Source organism: Pezoporus occidentalis, unplaced genomic scaffold (genome assembly GCF_034315485.1).
Source record: "Pezoporus occidentalis ecotype Australia unplaced genomic scaffold, CSIRO_AGI_Poc_V1 ctg142, whole genome shotgun sequence".
In the NCBI taxonomy this organism is placed as follows: domain Eukaryota; kingdom Metazoa; phylum Chordata; class Aves; order Psittaciformes; family Psittacidae; genus Pezoporus; species Pezoporus occidentalis.
Window position 1 is genome coordinate 724,399 of NW_026913230.1, and position 15,856 is coordinate 740,254.

General features: G+C 51.1%; 1 protein-coding gene across 1 annotated transcript in view; it reads right to left on the reverse strand.

Moving 5' to 3' along the window:
* FAT2 (FAT atypical cadherin 2) overlaps window positions 1-6,702 on the reverse strand; it is a 57,354-nt gene extending 50,652 nt beyond the window's left edge. The window contains exon 1 of the mRNA XM_062609903.1: window positions 6,388-6,702. The gene's annotated coding sequence lies outside the window, so the exon portion shown is untranslated. The remainder of the gene's footprint in view (window positions 1-6,387) is intronic.
* Between the last annotated feature and the right edge of the window lie 9,154 nt (window positions 6,703-15,856).

Genomic DNA, 15,856 nt, shown 5'->3' on the forward strand with positions numbered 1-15,856 from the left:
AGTGGCCCATGGGCAGCGCATGGACCCTGCAGTGAAATGATTTCATGGTTCAGCTCCATTCCTGGTGGTAAAGTGTCTGCGTGGTGATGGGGTGGGCTGTACCAGGGTCTTCTCAGCTGCAGGGAAACTGCTCATGGGATTAATGAGTGTCATGGTGGTGAGTGGGGTTTGATGAGTGTCATGGTGGTGAGTGGGGCAGGGACTCTTGCTTGGGCTGCTCAGCGTGGCAGGGTAATCACATATATGGCTCTGAGCAGAATGGATACAGTCCTATGAGAACCACTGAGATGCTCCTCATCATCTGCCAGCTAGGCAGCTTTAAACCTGGGGAACTTGGGCTGGCAGCATCTAAGATGTGTTGGAGGAATAGAGACTCTCTTGAAGGAGTCTGGGAGAAACCTGTGGGTCATTGACTTGTGTAGGGCAATCTGGACCTGGCACGGTGCTGGGACACCCTTTTTCTCTATCCAGCCTGTGCTGCTACAGGCATTGGTAAAAAACGCTTTCCCTGGGTCTAATCTGCCACAGCCAGTGGACCTATGAGGGGTCCTGCTGGCACCACTGCTCAGGGATGATAGCAGGAACATGGTGCTGTAGAGGTGAAGGCAGATGTGCCAGATGTGATTTAGTTGAGTGTAAGAGGAGAGAGTGGGATGGTCTTCCCCATGGGAAGGGTGCTGGGAAGTGTTTAGTTACGCTGATGTCCAACTCATCCTTTCCCCATACAGCTGAATGCTTTTGCCACCTTTGTCACTGTGCCAGCTGTTCACAAGTTGGATGCTCAGATCCAGACTGGCTCTAAATGCACCTTCCTCCAGGACATCTTACAGTGGCCTCCTCCAGCTGCTCTACCTGCTGCCCTGGTTTGCTCCTCCACTGGAGCAAGCAGGTGCTATGTATCAGTACCTCTGAGCCATCCTCTGTCCATGAACAAGGCTTCGTGTATGTGAAGCCAAAGACTTTCTCTTGTCGGCTTTCCACCCGTGATGTTCATTTCTGTCCAATGATCTGACAAACCCAGGGAGAGCCTGATTTTGTACTGCTGCCAACACCTAAGCCTGGCTCAGGTATGTCACATAGCTGAGATTTCTCTGTCATTGTTGTAAGCCTTCTGGAGCTCGTCTGTTAGGCACAGGAGGACTTGAACAGGCTTGAATTCCCCATAGAGTTATAAGGGTCAGTGATCTTTATCTGCCTTGGCATTGCGACATCATTCTAGAGCAAGAGTTAATCATTCAGTTCCAGAACTTGGAGCCCTCAATAGGGGTCTGGGGTTATGGGAGGAGGCCTGGGGGGGTCAGTGCAGTCCCCACTGCCTTGCTGCTGGCTCCCGTCACAGAGAAAAGTGTGACAGGGAGGTTGACTTCCCTGTGCCAAGGGCATTATTCCTAATCCCCTTCCCCTGCTTTCCCCCCAAAGATCAGCTGCTTTTCCCTCCTCACTGATCACTTCCTGCCCTCTCCAGTTATCAGCAGCAAGGGAGTAAAACCCTCCTGTGGTCCAGAAGCTGCCATTGCACAGATAGCCGCCACCCTCCAACACCTCCCTGGTTATCTCTGCCAAGCAGAGCAGGCAGGGCAACCAGGAGACAAGGAGGAAACAGCATATCCCACTGGTGGCTCTAATGGGAACAGGTACCTGCTCCTTGTGAAAAGAAACAGCCCTTGGGGCTGGAGATGGGAAGTGCTTGGTGGCAAGGAGTCTCCGTGGGAGCTGCTCACATTGCAGGATGCGAGGGATCCAGGGGCTGGGCACCACAGTGCAGGACCCCAAACATGTTGGCACAAGAACCTGCTGCAGAGTGCAAAGCACCCATGTGAGCACATCCCATCTCTGCTGCTGCCCGGACTGTGCACCTCTCTCCAAGGGATTCAGCTCCCATGGAAGCTGTTAGTGCCAAAGGCCACATACCTCGGTCACTGCAAACTAGCTGGCCCAGCAGGTATGCCGTGACCATCAGCACAGCCTGCGAGAGCCCACAAGGGAGCCTGGGCTCTTTCTTGATTGCTTTCTCCTGCCAAAACTCACACTGAGCCTTTCTCATTTTCCTCATGCTTGGGATGCAAATTATCTTGCATTGATAATCACTGCCCTGTCTGTAGACTGCTGAGGGAAGCTGGTGTGTGGGATCACATTATCAATCCTCCCTGCTGCCTTTAGGATTCACTGGCCAGTTTTAGCCAAATTTAACCAGATAGGCAAGGACTTGAAAGGAGTTAGGTTTGCACAAGCTTGTGGAAAGCATCAGGAGAGAGGAGAGAAATCCAAATTAGGACTCCCAGCTGGAAGAAAAGGCTCTAATGTGAGCCCAACCCGATTATTAGACATCAGAGAATCCACACAAGAGAGAGTGCCCCAGGCAACCAAGCTTCATGAGTTCTGCTGCTCACAAAACAGCTGTTTATTTAGGTGCTGCAAAGCCTGCAAGATCTTTTCTGGGATTCCAGAAAACTCCCATCTGACCCACCAGAACTGTGAACCCAGGCTGGGCTCAGCTCCCACCCGAGGGGACCAGCTCTGCCCAGTGTTTGAAGGGGCTCTAACGCTGAGCTCTTTGACCCTGTAAGTTCTCATCCACACCTTAACTCAACCTGGATGTTTGCAGTGAGGACACTGGCTACATCACCTGAGTGCTGGTAGTCTTCTGATGCCCTTTCTGTACTTCCCTGTGGGGATGTTGTGGTTTAAACCCCAGCCAGCAACTAAGTACCACACAGCTACTCAGCCTCTCCCCTCTGCTCTTCCATGTAGAATACATGTTATCCTATGATCAGTCAGATTTGTTGGGAGGGAGTCCAAGAGCATCTTGGCACGAAGGGCTGGGTGAGGGGGCCATGTGCCCTGCTGGATGCAGGCAAGGAGCCCCGGCACCCAGTAGGATATGGACCTTGACTTCTGTGCCCTGCAGCACAGCCCTGGCCACCGTGCCTCCTCCCTCACCTTTTCCTCTCCTACCAGGCAATTGTCATTCACCCACAGACCTGTCCCTGCACTGATACGAAGATCTTCTCATCCCCATGCCCAGTACCCTGCTGGTCTTTCCCTTCTGGTGCCTGAAGGTGAGCACGGAGAACAGCTTTCCGCTCTGCCTACAGCCTCCTTCACTCTGTTGCCATCTGTCTGCCTTGTGCTGCTCCTTCCCATCCCTCTCCTGTGCTCAGAGGCAGTGTAAGGACACAGAGGACAGAGAATGAATGAGATGCTCAGGGCATGATCCTCCCTTGTAAAAGGATGGCTGGTTGGGATGCCAGTAGCTGCGCTGCAGAAATCCCCTGTATCAAAGGGATACCTGCAAGCTGATAGAAAACCTTCAGCTCCCAAACCTGCCTGCCCTTGGGAAACCTGCCTGCAGCAGCCCACCTTCTGCTATACCCACTGCTGATGCAAAGCCAGCCTGTGGCCTGGGGAGCTCAAGGTTTCACCAGAGAAAAGATTAACTCCCGAGACAGGCATGTTTGCCCAGGCTGGCCTCATTGCCACAGCGTGTCCTTGTCAGCTCTCATTATTTCCCCAGCACAAGGTGCTACCTCCCGCTCCGGACTGTCTGCTGGAAACACACTTGTGAAAGCTCTCACCACTGCAACACCTCTGTGGAGCAGGCAGGGGTGCATGGCTGCTGCTTGCAGCCCCTGAGACAACCAGATACCAGGCTGGGCACACAACGTCCCTGTCAACCTGAGCATATGGAGCATCTATTCATGGCATTACCGGCGTATCCCAGGCTGCCTGAGTCACAGCATCTATCCAAGGTACAACCTGCTCAGTCCAAAATAGTCCCACAACATACATCAAAATAGCTACACTTGGCCATCCCAAATGGCCAGTTCTGATTGCTTAGGAGGAACACAAGAAACAAGGCACATGTAATGTGCTCCTTCTCACACTCTCCAGCATCATTGGAAGTACATGGTGGCTCTTGCTTGGGCTGTTGCGTTTAACACCTCCACTGGAGCTATCCATCCCAAGTGGATCGAACTTTGTTTGAAGCCAAGTACACTTTTGGCCTCTGCAATATCCTGTGGCAATGTGTTCCAGAATTTAATTATGCCCTCTGTGTGGAAAAGGAGAAAAAACCAAACTTCCTTTGGTTTGTTTCAAACCTGCTGCTTGTTCATTTCTGAGCTACAAACCTTCCTAACAGCCCGCGCAGCCTGCCCCTCCCTGGAGCTCCTGCTCCCAAGAATTAGGAAAGTTTCTTTGCTAATAAACCAGTACCTGCCCCATTGCCAAGGAAAAAGTGTGGTTGAGAGGAAAAATGGCTTGCTCAGCACATCAGCTTGCTAATAGACAATGGAGCATCGGTGTTGCCAACCCAGTTTAAAAGGGAAAAAAATAGGCTGAGGGTGTTTAATTCTCTTATGCTTGTGCATGGTAGAGAAGAAAGCCCACTGCTGCTCGAGGTGCAGCTGCACTCGTGTACTCCACACGTGGCAAAAACACAAAGTGAGGCGCGCAGAGCAGGGAATGCCATTTCTGTAGCATGGAGGTAGCTGGAACGATCCTCTAGGACTTGCCTTGGAGCAGTTGGCAGGAGCGTAGGATGCAAAATGCATTAGTTTCTAACAGATGTTTGATTCCAGGTGTTACGCCTCCTTTGAACTCTCCCTTCGTACATGAATGGTGCTTGTTTGTTTGCAGGGCTGGGAGACGCGCTGGGCTCTGAGAGTTAGGATTTGAAACGCATTCGTGCTGCAAGCTGTAGCTATGGGAAAGGCTCGGGAGAGGAGCAGATCCCTTTGCAGGCAGAGCGGTTTGGCTCACTTTTGCTATGTTACAGAGCGCATTAGGGTACGAGAAGAACATGGGGAGAAGGAGAGACTGAAGCCCCTGGCTGGGATAGAAACCTCTTGCATGCTCAGACCCTCAGGAACCCCAACCTCTTATCAGACAGGCGGATGTCCCTGAACTGTTCCGATAAGGCGAGGTGCGCTGAGCATTAGGCGATGATAAGGGTGCACAATACCAAGCACAGTGATTTTTACCTCCCCGAATACCGAGACAGCCCAGCCTTCCTCAGGAGCCCGATACAGACTGTTTGCTTTCTGTCCTGAGGCTCCGATAACCTCCCAGGTCTCTCTAACTGACAGCCTGGAGAGCTGTGGCAGCTCTGAATGCATCCCATGCCCTCTCTTTGCCATTCTGAGTGCCGGAGCAGCGGACACAGTAGGCTACATGCCCTCCTGCCTGGATCCGGGGCACTCTGGGCAAGGAGGAACCCATTGGCACAGCCCTGCCTGCCCCAGCAAAGCCTGCCCAGCTCTGGCCACCGCACAGCCTGGGCTTCCATGAGTCCTGGCAAATCTCAGCCCTTCGCAGCAGCAAACCCAAGTGAGCACCAGCTCCTCCTAAGAGTTATGTCCCTGTCGTGTGGCAGCTGATCTTTGCCCCTCTGGAGCGCTGCACTCCACCAGGTCTGCCTCTAATTCCCCCGTGAGGCTGATTAGCTGGTAACTGCTGTTTGGAAGGGCCCCGCTTGCTCCAAGTGCCCAGACCTCCCTCCCTCCTGCATTTTCATGTCTTTCATCGCCGCACACGCATGCTGGAGATAATTCCTGCATGCCCTGAACTGGGATGGGATTTGCCCTGGGATCTTATCTTATTTTGGCGTCAGGCACCAGAGAGTGAACAAAGCTGGTGCAAATACACACACCTTTACATACATGCTCCTGTGTGGAGTAAGGATGGTGGTTCTCAATTCAGCTCCCTGGCTCTCCTGTGTGTTGTGGAGTGGGACCAGGACAGACAACGAGCTCTTGCCTGGGAATGCAGGGATGCAGGGCTGGGGAAATACCAACACCCTGGCTATACTCAGGGATCCCCAACTGGATTAATAGGGAACACGGAGACAGAGCTTGGAGCGGCACCGCCTCACCCCAGTTAGCGCAGTTGTACCAACAACCAAACCTACAGCCGGACGCCATCACTGCTCCTGCAGCAGCACATCCATTGACTCCAGCACGAGCATGATCCCTGCAGAAATCTGGCCCCATTCAGACACCTGGAGCGTGTCTCTATTCAGTCCCTCCTCACCTGCCTTGCTCAACAGTGTGGATTTTGCCTTTGCTACCTGGAGCCCACCCACTCCAGGTAGTGCAAACTGGCTGCAGCATGATAAAATTTCCCAGCTAAAACCAGATGCAAATACAGATAAAGCTTTTCCTGTCTCCTTCTACAACCTCCCAGGAGGGAGAAAGAGATGAAAGTCTCTCCCTTTGCATCCCAAACCCGTATCTTTAGGATAACTCTTGTTTCCAGCAAAAGTTACTCACATGCAAAAGCAGTTTCATGACTAAATCTCTGCATCCTCCATGCCTTCCTCCATCCATGCTGTACAGACTGCTCCCTGAGTCATTTCAACTTCCCACACCAGCCAGCAGCGTGCCTTACCTGTTGCAACAGGAGAGAGACCTCTCCTGAAGTTTACTGCCTCTCTGCTCGCACGGCTGAAAATCCTCTCCCGCAGCAGCACCTTGCCGGCTGCCGGGGGTCCATGGCGCTGGAAATCAGAGGAGCGGGCTCGGAGAAATCCCTGCAGGAAAGGGTTTTGCTGGCTGGAACTCCGGCAGCACAGGTTGAGAGCAGCCAGGGAGAAAGTTGCAGGAGGTGGAACTCCCTCGCTGAAGAGCCAGCCCTTCCGTGACGGACTGGAGGAGGAGGAAGAGGAGAGGCATCGCCCGCTCCCTCGCTGGAGAAGTGAACTTGCGTGTGTGTGTGTGTATGTCAGGGCTGGGCAAGGACCCAAGCCTTAGAGCCAAATAATTGCAGAGCGTTTTACTGTTAGATTAACTCGTATTGCCATCAAATCCAACTCAACTGTGGGGTTGGGGAGAGGTAGGGCAGAATATGTCAGGTAAATCCCTCCAACACACCTGAAAAACCCAAAGGTTGTTTTTAACTAGCTGCCAGGTGGGTGTTGCAAGGAGGGATGGGGAGAAGGGGGTGGGGGAAACCTGAATCTGCCCTCGGAGCAGCTGCATGCGGAGAGGCACTTTGAAGGTTGTTGTTGTTTGTATTGGGGAGCCCCCAGAAACCCCAGCTCCTGCCAACAAGCCCCCGGGGTGCTCGGCGCTGAACAGAGGATGAAAAAGTGGTCCCTGTCCTGAAAAGGCAGGAGGCAGAGAAAAGAGAGGGAGGCAGCAGGGAGAGATTGCAGCATATAGATAGAGATCAGACGTTGTACTGGGCTTTGGGGGATTCTTCCTGGTAAAGAGCATCCCAGCGCTGCGGGTGTTGGTCAGGGGTGGACAGAGAGGAAGGGACGTGGACCCTTCTGTGGGTGTTCCTTGTCACATTGGCTAGAGTATGGGCAGTCTGGGGGTATCTTCAGTCCTCTTTGTCCCAATCCCCTTCCTTCTCCCCTCCTTTTTTCCCCCCACAACCCTCGGTAAATATTAATGTAACCCCTTTAGATTGTGATGGGGTTTGGGCAGATACAGGGGTAGGTCTCAATGTGGGAAATGAATGCTCAGGGTTAGGTAAAGTTTTCCACCCTTCTGGTGTGTTTTGGCAGAGGAAATTGCCAGAAAGCTTTCTGTACAGTTTTAGGAAGGCAGATCCAAGTAAAGAATACGGAAATAGAACAGTTTTAACTTTAAACAGTCTGAATAGGTGTCTAACTGCTCCTTTTGTGCAAGGGACAATGGTGGAAGTGAGCACATCCATTAGCATCCCTTTTGAGAAGGAGTGGTTGGTGCAAACTTGCACCTTGGTAGTCACCAGCAAAGCCCCCAGAACAGCAGGTTGTGCATCCTCCAGCCACACAGACAGCCTCGAATGGAACTTGTCCCAAACTAGACACTGTCAAATTAAATCACAGGACACCAGTCCATGGGAAAATGCATATGATTTCATGGTGCACATCCAAAAAGTTGTGAAGAGATTGATCCATGTTATATTGGCCTATTCGGAGGCCAGAGCAATCTGATAAATTTGCCAAAAAATAGTTTTGATTGAATAAAAATTGTTCAGCATTTTAGATTAAATCTAGTGAATGGTTTGTACCAAGAATGAGAGAGGAATTTTGCACAGCAAGGTCAGACTGAATGATCTTCCTGGGTCACCCTGGGACAGTGATGAGTTGGGAATTGATCTGCTGGCTTTTGTGCTACAGATGTCCACACTGGGTGCTCTCCTCACAGCATCTTAGAAATCATCTTAAAGGACTTTGATTTCAAGCTCATCATGGCCTTTCAGAAATAGTTCGAACTGAATGAGAAGAGAGCATAAATCCAGTTGGATTTACGTGTGCAGCTTGTCCATTTCTCCAGCTGGTTTGGACATATGACTTGTAGGGGAATCGGCTGTGAAGTCCTGAGGAATATGAAACTGATAGTAGAGGTAATAGTACCTTGAAATTGCAAATCATCTTCTCTTTAAAATGTCTCACGAGAGGAGGCCAGGTGATCAGTCAGAAATGGCAATGGGAGGTGCATTTGGGAGGAATGAAAGGAAAAGTTCCTTCATGCAGCTGCATCTCCCAGTGAAAGGTGAGAAAATCAGGTATTGGTGGCTGGATTTCAATGGGGCTGAGGCAGGGCTTGGAACAATACTTGTATTATGTTTAGACATACCCAGGTACAAGTGAGCAAACTCTGGCTGCAGGGCATCAGCTGATTGCTACAAGCACCAGCATTTCCCTGTATTTCAGAGCTGGCCGGGTGCCTTTCGCCTGCATCTGGAGTGATGGGTAACCCTGGAGACATTGGACTTGGGGACTTTGTCTCATCTGGTCCTATCTATTGTAGCAAGGTGTGAACTCTCCGCTAACAAGACTGGCATTGCTGATCTTCAGCAAGGCAGGAGACTGGCATGCCACCCACAAGACAGCTCTCCCTTTTGCCTTGTCTCGTTGCTCTGCCAGGTGGTCACGGAGGCTCTCTTTCTGTCACTTTGTTGATGAAATGCTGTTTGAGGAAGCTGCTGCTTATGGAAGAGCCATTTATCAGGCAGACCCTTTCAGAAAGGCTGGGCACAATTTACGGGTCCCCTTACAAAACATGTACAAATGCCCATGCAAAAGCCACTGACAACTCCCCCTTGTTGCCAGCAGATTGGTGATGCCAAGTTTTCCTTTCCAAGCAGTGGCAGAGCATGGTACCAGTCTTGTCAGCTGCAGGGAACTTAGGTTCAGCTCTCAGAGAAGACTTTGTACCCTGGCTATGGAGCAGCGAAACATCATGTTAGTCAAACAGGTGTAGCTGGAAAAAAAATACAGGCTTTTTTTGGGGACATAAGTGAAAGACAACTCAATTGTCCAAAATCCTGTCTGTTTTTCCAAAGGTACAGATGGTTTAATAAGAAATCTTGCCTTTCCTAATTAAATCAGAGCACAAGGGTGAGCGGCACTCTAGCTGTGGAGAAGAGACCCCAAAATCCTCAGATTACAGTTGGCTAGGACACTAAGATGGACTCTTGCCTTCCATACAGAGGCAAACATGAGCTCTTAGAGCAGTGTTGGACTGGAATCTGGGTCTCTTTGGGCCCTTTGTGGGATCAGTTACTATCCCAGTGATTGAGGAAGGGAAAGAAGCACAGAATTCCTGAGGTCTAGCTGTTAATTCTCTATCAGTGGTAGGTGAGAGCCTGGGACTGGTGACAACTGTCTGGCTCTGCCTTCTCTCTACTCAACTTGAAGTCAGGCTGGGTTGAGAAGAAAAGTGCCATGTTTATCCCAAGGAGCAACTCCTGCTTCTGCAGGAAGGGATGAGTTGCAGAATTACCCATGGGTGCAAGCAAAGAGGATTGGAGGAGCTGTGCCAGGAGGAAAGAAAGAAGACGGAGCCATGCATGATGCCTGGCTTTGCTCTGAGTGCTGCTTCACACCACTCGGGCAGTCAATCAAACAAGTCAACAAAAGCTCCATAAGCCGGTGTCAACATTTCATGCCACCATGTCCTGCTGCCGGGATCCTGCCCTGTCAGATGCAACAGGCTCTTTTCCAGAGCACAGGGAATGTCAGAGCTCCATCACTTGGCTGGCAAGGACGCTCCTTTCTCTCTAATCATGGGCTGAGATTTCATTTCCTGGTTCCTCCCAAGATCTCCATTTGATAAAGCCAAGAGCTCTGCTGCGGGTTACCTGCATGCAGAGTTTTGCAGAGAAGCAGCATGTTCAGGCTAGGGTAGGGAAATCACCACGGGCCTCTCTGGACTGACAAGAAGCACTTAAAGGGGCCTCACTGCCGATGGCTTTACCTACCCACTGCCCTGGGGACCGGACCTGCCTGCCTCATGTACACATGCCTGCAGGCCCATCTTCCAGCTCATTCTCTAAATACATGCCCTTCCTGACCAACACTTGCAGCTGGCCCTGCTGGACCATCACCTCCATGGATCTGGAGGTCAGGACAGTGCTGCTGTGGGACTGGGGTGTTTCTCCAAACCCTCCTGCCCTTAGAAACAGATGTGATGGTGCAACCCCTCTTTATCACCCCTGCTGAGGGTCTGGCACTCTTTAATCGAGCTGGCCCAGCTAAGGTCTGAAATGCTCCAGCCACTGTGGTGGGCACTGCCAAAGTGGTCTCAGCTCCCATTGCTCCCCCATGGCCACTTCCAAACCTGCAGCCAATGCCCGTGCACTGATGTGCTGGGATGTGACGAGCCCCAGAGCAGAGCCGAGGCAGACAGTGAGTTACCTCCCTCAGGGACAAACAGCGTTTGTTTCCCCTTTGCAGAAAGGAGAGCCGGTCTGTGGGTCTGCCCTTTGAGCATCTGCCGCGCTGTAATGCTCTGTGGGTATGTTAGCATGGGAGCGTGCAGGGACTTGCAAGGGAAGGGGCGATTATCTGCCTGGAACAACAGCGGCATTTTCCCCAACAAGTGGGAGCGTGTGTGCTGGGGGAAGGGAGGATCCAGCCCTGCGCAGGAATCAGCTCCTGCTGCATGTGTGTGCACTGCAACCTCCTTCCCCAGTGCGGATGATAACCCGCCATGAAGCTGCTCCAGTGAGTCAGGGATGGTTCCAGTGGAGCTGCAAACCACTGTCAGCTCCCAGCTGGGCAGAACATGCCCTGGAGCGAGGTGGTTGCTCTCTACAGAGAGGGACAGGCAGCTGCATCTTTCTCATCTTCTTGAAGCCTCGCAAGAGGCACAGGGTGGACCCATCTCTCCCTTAGCGGCAGACCCTCCGAGTGGTAACCAAAGGTCCTGAGCCACGTCTCTGTGTGCAAACCTGATTCTCACTCCAAAATTCATTCTTTTTGCCTAAAGTGAACTTGAACTGGGATTTCCTTAAAGTAGCTCCAGGTTACCCTGGCCTGAGGTCTAAGAGAGTCCATTGATGGGTGGGTTTGACTCAAGCCACCCATCATAGTTTTGGGGATACAGGGGGGTATAATGCAAACCACTTCTGATTTACATACACAGGAGGGCATCACCACAAAGCTCATGCTCAGTCAGACCTCTCACTCTTTACAGCGTTGTACAAGTCTATTGGGTGGGAAATATCAAACACAATGCACTGCTAAGAGTGAAGGGCATGAGGTTAGCAGTATTGGACTCAAACCCAAGACTCTTTGGGCCGTCTGTGGGATCATATCTACTCCTGTGCCATGGTCTCCTCACTGGCTTCCCCACAAAGGATGATGCACACGGATTCCAACATGACAGTACTGACAGATCCCTTGCCCCTTTAAAAGAGATGAAGTCATCTGCCTCCGAAGCCATCTGGCACCAGGACAGTCAGAAGCTCAGCACAACAGAAGGCTGGGATGCCAGCCCACAGAGGGGATGTCATTGCTCTACAGACAGATGGGACCCTGATGGGATGGCGTGAGATGCTGTGCAAGACCCCAGGAGAAGGTTTGGTGTTGCAGGGAAGGCAACAAAGATCTGCTGACAGAGAGTGCCGGGGTGTTCCATTGTCCATGCCTAGTGGAGCCCCACTGGGAGCTGCACACTGTCCTCGGAGAGGGCCAGGCTGGACCATGCCTCTCGTCATGGGATGAGCTAGCGAGTCAGCGTGTCTCCTCCTTGCCCTCCGTCCGTCTGCGCAGAGCATTAGCTCATCTCAAGCCAATCGCTCTGCACCACGTGCCGGATGGCTGACCTCATCCTTGGCCGGGATGGTGGTGACTGAATCCGGAGCGGTGTGTGTGTGACTGCTGTCTCTGCAGGGCGGCAGTAGGGGAGAGGAGCACGGGGAAGTGACCTCAAGCAAAACTGCCACCAGACCCGAATGGGTGATTTCATCCTTAACTATCCTAGCTCAATTAGCTATGGAGCTCATGCTCTTTACAGGATTTCATGGGGTCGTGCTATTGTCCACCAGGAATGTCCCAGTCCAACATAAGTTTTTATGAAGTTACTGCAGTAGAGCTCCTTCTACCTACCGTGCACTGCAAGTCATGGTGGTTTCCAGCCAAGGCAGGACCCCTGCAAGTCCTTCCTCATGGCGCTGTTGCTCAGGAAGGAGCTGGGGCTGTGCTGGATGGGTGAAGGCAGATATGTCTTTCCATAATTCTGGTGGAGAAACCAAGCTTCAGCAAGGTGTTTCGTGAAGGAGAAAGAGGTTGGTGGGGTTGGCAGTGAAAAAGGGGGAAGGGGAGAACAGGGGAAATGGTTGGGTCTTTACTAGGGTGTAGGGAAAGAGACAGGGAGTTAATTTATTTGAAGGGTAGAGCAGGGACTAGACGTTAAATGACAACCCCAGAAGTTCAGATGTCTTTCCAGAGGAAATGAGCTATTCCCAGAAGATGCCTCTCTCCCCTCACTGGCCCCCACACAACTAGCTTAGAATGGGTGTTTAACTTTTAGGCCAGTGCAATGGATCACATGCTGAGGATTGCACAGGCGCTAGGAGATCAGGCAGGGGTAGAACAGGGAACTGCCCTCTCTCTTGCTTCACTCAGAGGTCTGTTTTGCCTGGATCAAGCAGAAACCCTTTCAAAGTAGAGGTTAACTTTCAAGTAGGGAAATAACTTGTGTTTGTTCTGGTCTAGCCTGAAGAATCTTGGACTACTAACTCATTTCCCTAGGAAAGACCACCCCTATCCTGCTTTGTCTTCCTTAAAGAAACTGTCTGCTCTGCTCCAGTCCTTTGTCCCCTCTTCTCCTTTGCATAGCAGTCTGTCAATGTTTCTCTATTACAGTTGCCTCAACCCCGTGTTTTCCTGCTCCCTTTTCAGATCCTCACTGTCTACCACTTCTCCTTCGGCTTGGTGCTGAGACCTGATGCCCAGTAATGCCTGGCGGAGAAGCCAGCCTGGAACTTCCTTGCTCCAAGGGCATTATAAAGAGGCGCCATTGTGCAACGGAGCCTCGTACCAGGAATACAATCCATGCGATGATTATCTCGATACCATCCTCACTGAACCAGGGGAGCCTGAGCCAAAAGAAAAAGTTAGATCTAAACAGCTTTTGTTTACAGGAAGCCGGAGCACAGTGCCTGGGCTTGTACCAGTGTAGCAGGAGATGTTGCTATTGTCTCAGACTGCAAAATATTGATGGATGGTGTGTGCCTGAGATTTCCCAGGGACACTGTGGGAGCAATTTCCCTGATTTCAGAAGCATCTTGCACAGCAGCCCAAGGGGAAAAGTGTTTGCTTTGGCAGAACAAGACAATCAAGCAAGGGTCATCAGCTTTATTGACTGTTATGTTTGGCCATGAGCACTGCAGGCTTTGCAGCCCTTGCAGCACTCTTTGTGCGTTGGTATGGAGAAAGGTAAGGTCTCAGATGTGTTGTAAAGGGTGGTGGCCACCAATGGACACAGTACCAGCAGCCCAGATCTCTGTGAATTTGTGCTACTGAACAATTCCACTGTCCAAACTACCACTGATTCCTCACAAGGTATCAAAGGAGAGGAGGCAAACTTCTTTCCCAACAGTGAAGCTACTTTCATGCGGGTATTACTATCTTCTTTCCACATTTACAAACCCATGGTCCTACAGGCAAAAAGCTGATGGACTGCTCTGCAGAAATGGGTAAAGAGCCTCATCTGCAAGGCTTGTCCTGCTCTGGGACAAGGCAACAAACAACTGAGGGAGAAAATCAAAATGTCTGACTGCTATCCAGCTGTGAGGGAGGGCTTGCCCACATCTGGCAGCGAGTGTTTCACAATGGGAACAGCTTTCCTCAGCCCTCAGCACAGAGCTGGGGGTGGCTGTTGCACCCATGAACAGGATGGTCCAGTTCCTGTGGAGGCAGGAGATCTGTTTGGCCAGTTGGATGAGTCAGAGAACGCTTACCAAGACCTTTTTGTGTCAGGAAATGTGTTTTGATGAAAACAGGAAGAAGTTAAAAGAGTTTAAATGAATAAAAAAAGAATGAAAAGTGAGACAAATGCAGGTTGCAGAGGCATTCCCCAACTCAAACTGCAAATCTTAGTGCTGGGGATACCAGCCAGCCCATTCAGAACAGTCCGTTTGGTATTCACTGGTGACCTACTGCTTCCTTCCAGCAAGCCACGTTTGCCAACTGCCCATGGAGTTACAGGTAAGACTTTGCCCATCTTTGAAACACTTTATCCAAGCACTCAGAGAAATGACCAAGACGTTTCCCCTTGGACTTGTACTGCTGGTTCCCATCATTGCTGGGGCAGGGCAACAATGACATCTGTGGGGCTTGGTAAAACACTTGTGATGAGAGTAGCAGGAGCAGGGCACTTCCAGGCGTGGTCTGGGCCCATGGCATCTTCCAGGTGTTTGTCCTCTCCCAGTGTCTTCATCCTCCAAGGGAGGCAGGGGCATCCGTTAACCTCCTTTTCACTGGTGGGGAAACTGAGGCACGGAGATGATCTATTATACTTACGTATTTTAATACCTATTTTATTAATACCTATTTAAAATACCTATTTTAAGCCAAACAGGGATTAGGTGGGTGAGGTGAAACCGGTGGAATGAAAAAGGAGTCTGAGAACTTGGACATTTGGAGGGGCCAGAAGATACAGGGACCAAAGCACTGCCTTGTGAAGGCAAACCTGCCCAGTCTCCTCAGCAGAGCCAAACCCTCTGCTCTGTCAGGGCTGGTAAAGATGCTTGTCACCCTGTTCTGCAGATCCTTCCCCAGTGAGCTGGGCATGAGGAATTAACTCAGCCACCTGAGATGAAGGCTGGGTACATTACTGGGTAGCAAATACAGTGCCTCTAAACACAGCTTTGCTGGTCTGCATTGAATCTGTGAAAGTTGTGTGCAGCGAGGCCATAAGAATTGGATGAAGGTAGCAGGTGCCTCTTTGCCTGTAGCACCAGGGAACATGGCCCTGAGGGGCTGCAGAGCAGCGCTTTGCTCATGATGCTGTCCCTGCCCCAGGGTTGTGGTGCCCTTTGTGTTTACCCAGAAAGGAGGTTTCTCCATTTTTGTTCTATGACAGAGCTCTCCACCACTGACATTGGGTTGGGGCTTTTGCTCTGAAGCAGATTTGAGTCTCCACCCCTGCTTCGTGCAGTTCAAGCATAGCGTGAGCAAGAGGAAGGGTCGACCTCCATTAGAGTAAATATGAGAGGCACTGTGCCAGAAAGATAAACAGAAAAAAGGCTGGGTGAGAGGTGTGGAGAATCCCTAAAGCTGAGGGGCTTTGCATTCATTATCATATTAAGTGTTTGAACAGCAAAAACACCCATCTCCATTTTCATGCACGTTCGCTTTAAAAAAGAATAAAAAATCCTGCTTAATTGCTCGCCTTAATTCATTAAAGGATTATAGCAAAGAGTAAGAGAAAAAAAAGCAAAGTATGATGGGTGGCTCTGGCATCGTGCTCCAAACCATCTGTGAGTGCTTCAGAGGGAGCACAGAGCATGAATGTGACTCCTCCAACCAGCGCTGCTCCATTCCCAGCTCTGGGTGAACCCTGGTGCCCAGGAGCTTGAGCAACCTGGACCATTGGGACTGATGGGTATCAGCCCCAGGCACTCTTCCTTG